The following is a 6,900-nucleotide window of genomic DNA, read 5'->3' as shown; positions in this document are numbered from 1 at the left end:
GTTACTCCAGGAAAAATTTGGGTGGTTTTGCCATGATGGGTTATAGAAATTGGATTACAACCCTTGTCTTCCTCGATTTTGGTTCTGGTTACCCATGTAATACGTAGATTCTGGGTTTGATAGACATTCTTCGAACAAATTTCCTTCCCCACAATAAACACAGTCTACATTTTCAAATTCATTCAATGGCTATGCTACAAAACTATTACACCCATTAATAGTAAGATTTTTTAATAATGAGGATATTGATGATACTTGAGATCCGAGTGAAGCAAGAGCGTCTACTTCATGTATTCCAGTGACTTGTCTTCCTGACACTGCTCGATAGGTTAGCCATTGATAATTGTTGCTGGAAATCCTCTCAATGATTTCATAAGCCTCATTATAAGACTTAGAAAGGAGTTCACCATTTGCAGAAGCATCCACTACCATCCTCGTGTGAGCATTAATACCATTATAAAATGTCTCAAATTCTATGCAATGTAGGATTCCTTGATGAGGGCACTTTCGTAATAAGTCTTTGTACCTTTCCCATGCCTCATACAATGACTCATCATCCATTTGTTGGAAAGCAGTGATCTCGTTCCTCCGTATTCTTGCTATGCGGGAAATACTTCATAAGAAATTTTTCTGCTAACTCTTGCCATGTTGAAATTGAGTTTGGTGGTAATAAGTTCAACCAAGCTCGAGCTCTATCCCTTAGTGAATATGGGAACAGCTTCAATCATAATGCAGCTTCGGGTACTCCAGCTAACTTGAAAGAATCACTCACCTCCACAAACAGTCTTAAGTGTAGGTGAGGATCTTCGATAGGCATTCTACTGAATTGGCTCATGTCTGAAGCATCTGGAATATGACTGTCTTCAACTCAAACTGTTATGCCTCAATTTTGGGTCTCCTAATACCTGGATTAAGATAATGAAATACTGGCATGACATATTGTCTCAACCTCTATCCCTATCATCAGCAATAAAAATAGGATTTTGAGCAAGGTTTGCTCCGTTTCCTTGATTATGATTTTTGAAGTTCATCTCTTCAGTCCTTCTCTAACTTGCTTGTCTTCTTCACTGTCGAAAAGTTCATTCAATCTCAGGGTCTACAGGGAGTAAATCGATGATTTGATCAATACTCATAATCACTTGAAATAATCACAAAAAAATAACTAAGTTAAAATTTGAATAGAAAAATAAACCAAAATGCAAAACTAACAACTTCACAAATATTGAATTTTTTTGTAAAACACAGTCCCCAGCAACGGCGCTAAAAACTTGGAACGACGGAAATGTGCAAGTGTACACAATCACAGCAAGTAATAAAGTGACAAGTAAATGTCGAGTTATCGTACCCACAGGGACTGTGAAAAGAATTATTTATGAATTCTATTTAAAACACTTTGGTGAAGAAAAATGTTTTGTTTGAAGAGAGTGATTAAAAACTAAGATTTTAAACTAAGTGAACTAAATAAATAAATCTCAAATACATGATTGCAAAATACGATTTTAATCAAGATGACATAATTGTGTTAGATTAATTACATTTCTTAACTTATAATTATTAAACTCATGTTTATATTGTTACGAATAAGTTCACGGCAACTCGGTAATTTGCTAACTTAGGAACATACTCACCTACCAAAATCCATTTATCTCTTGACTATATCCCTATGTCAATTAAAAAAATCTTAATAGGCATATATGTTATGGCACATACATACTTATTAAATCGAAATAACCTCTTGTACATATCCCTATGTCAATTCAAACAATTAACTTGATTTAATAAGAACATAAAAGACTATGTGAGGTAACAAAGTATCCTTACCTTGAAACATTTTAATCACAATAATGTTGCAAGTTATGCAAGGCAAATGTATCATCAGATACCGTTGCTAATCTAACCCTCAGCTACCTTAGATGATTAAACATGCACTGATTAAGTACTGTGTCCATTAATTACAATTTCAATCCGTTTAAATAATTAATTCATTAGTTACCTAAAAATTGTAATGCAAGAATAACTTGTTCATCATTTTACTTAATCAAGCATCTTACCGAGGCCTATAACAACATAAACACAATTTCAATAATTTTAACAAACGAAATGCAATCAACCTAACACGAATTAAATTCAAGCTAAATTGATTAAATTAACCATTCCAATAACATAAATATTCATAGATATGTTTAGCATAACAACAACAAAAATTAAAGAGATAGGGAACAAGAATCAAATCTGGTGTTCTTCCGTGGCTTGACTAGTTGCTTCGTTCTTCCTTCTCCGTTGTCCTCGTCGAACAAGGCTGCTATGAATACTTAATTTCTACTCCAAATAGCTTATGAATGCCCTTTTCCCAAGAGGAGAAATCGGCAAGAGAGAAAGGGAATTTTGGAATGGAAAAGAAGAGAGAAAGTGGAGAGAAGAGAGGAAAGATGTGAATGCTTGAGGTGTGTTTTCCAAATGACCTGCCTAAGGGGTTTTTTATAGCTGAGGAAAGCTGCTAAAAATAGCTAAAAGTATCAGCCAAAGAGCCCTCCCTTGGTCGGCCACACATGTGGCAAGGTTGATAGTTTCAACTTTGCTAATTTAGGCTTGGGGCAAATCTATAAAGCCACCAATTATGGAGGGGTTTGAATGCAACTTGAACAAGTCTTCAAGGGCCTCTTTGCAAGCTTAAATAATCAGCTAATAAGCTGGTTTGGGCCAGCTCTTGGGACGGTTTTTGGGCTGTCCTTTTCTTGGTCGCTTCAGTTTACTCAGTTCAATTCAACTGGATCACTTTTTCATAATTAATTAATAATAATTTATTAACCCAAATTAAATTAGATATAAATTAAAATTAGTTATATTATGAATTAATACATATAATTTTGGACCATCTTAGGTTGAAATTTAGCTCACCTCGATACTTCAAATTGCTTCTCAGTTTTGCGCTTCTAGCAGTGTCTACCGAGCCATTTTTTGCCCTTTGTGCAAATCTGTCAAAAATAACCAAAATTCATCAAAATTAATTATAAAATTAACTGAAATTCAACATGTTCATATTTTAAGTGTACTTTAATTATTTTGTAAAATTTAATTATTTTTTTGACAAGAATTTTATCGAAACTGTATGATTTTAAGTTAAAAAGGGTATGTAAAAATATGTAAATTTCTGTGTTTCCAGCTATACGTCAAGATGAGTAAGACCATAAATGAAAGATGCTAATTCAATCCGCATATTATGAAGCAAAAGGTTATACTCAGAAAGAAGGCATCGGTTACGAAAAAACCTTCTCTTCGGTTACCATAATCAAGTCAATCTTCATATTACTATCCATTACAGTGACTCTCGATTACAAGATCTGGAAAATGGATGTCAAGATAGCATTTTTGAATGACTATCTTGAAGAGAGCATCTACATGATGCAACCCACCTATTACACCCCAAGTCTATTGGATCCAAGATTTAGGCATGGAGTCATGAAGTTATTTGATTGGCGTGGTATAATCCACCAATTAGGAATTTTAAGATGAATTTGGGATGGCGTAAGGTATTCGCCGCTGAAATAATTAAGGATTTTTTGTTCCATGATTAATCTGCTAAGAAAGAAAAGAATAGATCAAGGGGAGGGTTAGCCGAGTGAGAGTTATTGCCAAAAGTATAGTTCACCCAATTACTTGAGTACTATGTAGAATGGACTTTGTATAGCGATCTGGTTAAGAGCCAACTAGGTTGAATGAACAAATATTAATTATGCAGGATTTTCAATTGTGTTTCTCTCGAAATCTGTAAGCCATTAAGAAGGGACAATTTTGGATTCGAGTGACACCTGTTAAGTTCCACTATGAAGAAATGGGTCTTATATATATGTGTGAGAAGGGTTCGTAAAGGAGTTTTTCTTCTTCCCTCCATATATTACTCTCTGGCTCTTTTCTTAAATATAAATATTATCTTTTCCTCATTAAGCTGGAAGCTAAGGTTTTTGGTTTAATCAATGATTATTTCACCTTCTGGTAAGTAGTATAGCTCTACATGTTAAGTTTTTAAAAGAGTAAGGTTGTTAAGAGTTATGAATAGTAATTTGTAACTACAAGGTTTTGCATGGGGGTTATCAATGATTGAGATGATAGTAATTTGTATGTGAATGAGTTTTAATGGTGATCTAATGTTCTTTAAGCAGTTGTTGTTTCTGGTTTGAGAAGGATGTCTAAGTCTAGAGCATCGATCTATAGTGGGTGAGTATAAAGTGAGTCTCTATCCTGACTCTTGCATGTGTACTGTAAAAATAGAAGTATATCTAAATGATGATGATATCTCTATTACTTGGTTGGTGTAAGAATTATAGTAAAAATGAATGTGGTGCAATGTTGAATAAGCATTTCTTGGTTGGTGTAAGAAGTATAGTAAAAATGACGATGATATATGGGTAAATGAATGTTGAATAACTGTTCCGCTGTGATGCAATATTGAATAAGCATTTCGCTGTGATGCCTCTGGTAAGGCATTATATTGGTAACCAGGTTGGCATATCATGATAAGAAACCAAGTGTAAGACCATGAGGTTGAAATCTACGGCATCGTATGACATGAAAACACTTATGGTGTAACCTCTAGTAAAATGAAGACTAGATTGGCAGATGACGATACATGAAACTGTGTAAACCCATATGGCTGAGACCCATGGCAAGATATGATTGTATGAATGTTCATGGTGTAGCCATCAATAATGTATAGATTGAATTGGGAGGTCATGATATATGAAATTTATGTATAAGTCCATGAGGAAGAAACTCGTGACACAAAAATACTAGCATGTACATTTCAAGGTGCATTAGATTACTAGAATTATTTAATCATATAATAAGTTATTATTTTAACAAGTTTAAGCTTATATGGTGAAATTGTGTTTATTAAAATAAGGTCTTATCATATACATGAATTCTTAAGGATTTTTAATAGTTACCTAGTAGCGTCATCAGAAAAAATTTGTCTTATTCCCTTTATTATTATGGATAATAATATTGAAAGTATTAGTTAAATATTAGATTCGAATGTAGTATTCTATAGTTTGAACCTGACGAGCGTCGGGCATAGAGTGTTACAATTTTATTGGTTTCAGAGCTCTAATTTAGCCAATCCTCAGGAACTAGGATTTGGAAAATTTTCCACTGTATGCATGTTATGTAAATTCTGTAACACCCCGAACCCGAGTCCGACACCGGAGTCGAACACGAGGTGTTAACAAACTTTGAAAAATTTCCAGACACTGCCCAATCTGTGTACTAGTCGCTTTAAAAATCATATCTTGAGCTTCACAACTCGAAAATCAGTTTTGTGATTTTTCCCTGAAACTAGACTCATATGCCCATCTACATATTTTTTTCTAGAATTTTTGATTGGGCCAATTAGTACAGTTTATTAGTTAAAGTCTCCCATGTTACAGGAATCGACTACCCTGACCTTTGCGCATTACGACTTGGATATCTCCTTGTACAGGGCTTCAATACTGATGCTGTTTGTTTCTATAGAAACTAGACTCAGAGAGGAATCTATAAATATATGGTATGACTCCTAATTATCTCTGGTTAATTTATAATCAATTTCCAAAGTCGGAACAAGGAACCCAGAACCCGTTCTGACCCTGTCTCACGAGAACCTTAATATCTCTTAACATACTGTCCGTATGATTGTTTCGTTACTTTCCTATGAAAGTAGATTCTTCAAGGTTTGTTTACATAATTTATTCACTATTTAATTCCATTCCTACTATTTTTAGTGATTTTCCAAATCTACGTCACTGATGCTGTCAGCATCTACCTTTAAGGTAGGCTTTACCTATTTCATGGTTCAACTAGCCCTTTTTGCATACATAGCACAATTTATGAAAGTGATTAACCATCCCTGTGGCCAATCCTTGTCAAGCATATCCACACTAAATGATTATAACATTATACTTAAACACATATAAGCCATTTTCACATGGCTATCCAAAACTTATACATCACATAAAGTACTCGAAAAACAACAATGGGTCGTCCTAAACATGCCATATCAAAATTCAACCAAAGGAGTACCCAAAAGAGCCTTTGATAGTGTGGGCGACTTCGACTTCAAGATCCCGAGTCCGATAGCTGGAGAACCAAAAATCTATAAAACAGAGGAGCAATGGAACGAAGTAAGCAATTTATGCTTAGTAAGTTTTGAGCAAGGAATTCCAGCATAACGAAAGAATAGCACACATTTAGCTAAACGGAATATTTCATAATACACAATTTTCCGATATCAAACTTACTTCACAACGTTAACCCTTATGTACATACACAAAAGACCAACTTAGCCGAAGGCCGGTAGCTCGTTCATCAACTGAGCGAATATTTATTTGTAAGGGCTCGATTAAATTCAACACATACGTAACATATCCCAATATTGGGATGTTTTTCGAGTATTAGCTGAAATTTTACAGCAAGCTCATTCATTACCAAAATCACGTACCTTCGGAATTTAACCGGATATAGCTCCTCGTTCAAGTGCCTTCGGGACATAGCCCGATTATAGTAACTCATACAATGCCTTCGGGACTTAACCCGGATTTTAAAACTCGCACGAATGCCTTCGGGACTTAACCCGGAATTAGTATCTCGCACAAAGGCCTTCGGGACTTAACCCGGAATTAATAACTCGCACAAATGCCTTCGGATCTTAGTCCGGATATAGTCACTTAGCACAAAGCCTTCGGGACTTAGCCCGGACAGCATTCAATTAATCATGCACATCTAACAATAATTCATGGCACATTCGTATTTCATTTTCATTTGCAAAACTCAAACACAAGGCACATATCATCCTTGCACATTCGGCTCAATAGCCACACATAGAGCATGATTTTCATTTGCTTAAAACATGATTTAATCACATCGTAA

General features: G+C 34.9%; 1 non-coding gene across 1 annotated transcript; it reads left to right on the top strand.

Moving 5' to 3' along the window:
* Nucleotides 1-487: 487 nt before the first annotated feature.
* Nucleotides 488-594, top strand: LOC121220468 (small nucleolar RNA R71). Its single transcript, XR_005917669.1, has one exon. It is a non-coding gene; the product is annotated as a small nucleolar RNA R71 (small nucleolar RNA).
* The last annotated feature ends 6,306 nt before the right edge of the window (nt 595-6,900 follow it).

This window comes from Gossypium hirsutum, chromosome D08, assembly GCF_007990345.1.
Source record: "Gossypium hirsutum isolate 1008001.06 chromosome D08, Gossypium_hirsutum_v2.1, whole genome shotgun sequence".
Classification (NCBI taxonomy): Eukaryota; Viridiplantae; Streptophyta; class Magnoliopsida; order Malvales; family Malvaceae; genus Gossypium; species Gossypium hirsutum.
The sequence above is the reverse complement of the archived record's forward strand: the minus strand, read 5'-3'. Positions and strand labels throughout refer to the sequence as shown.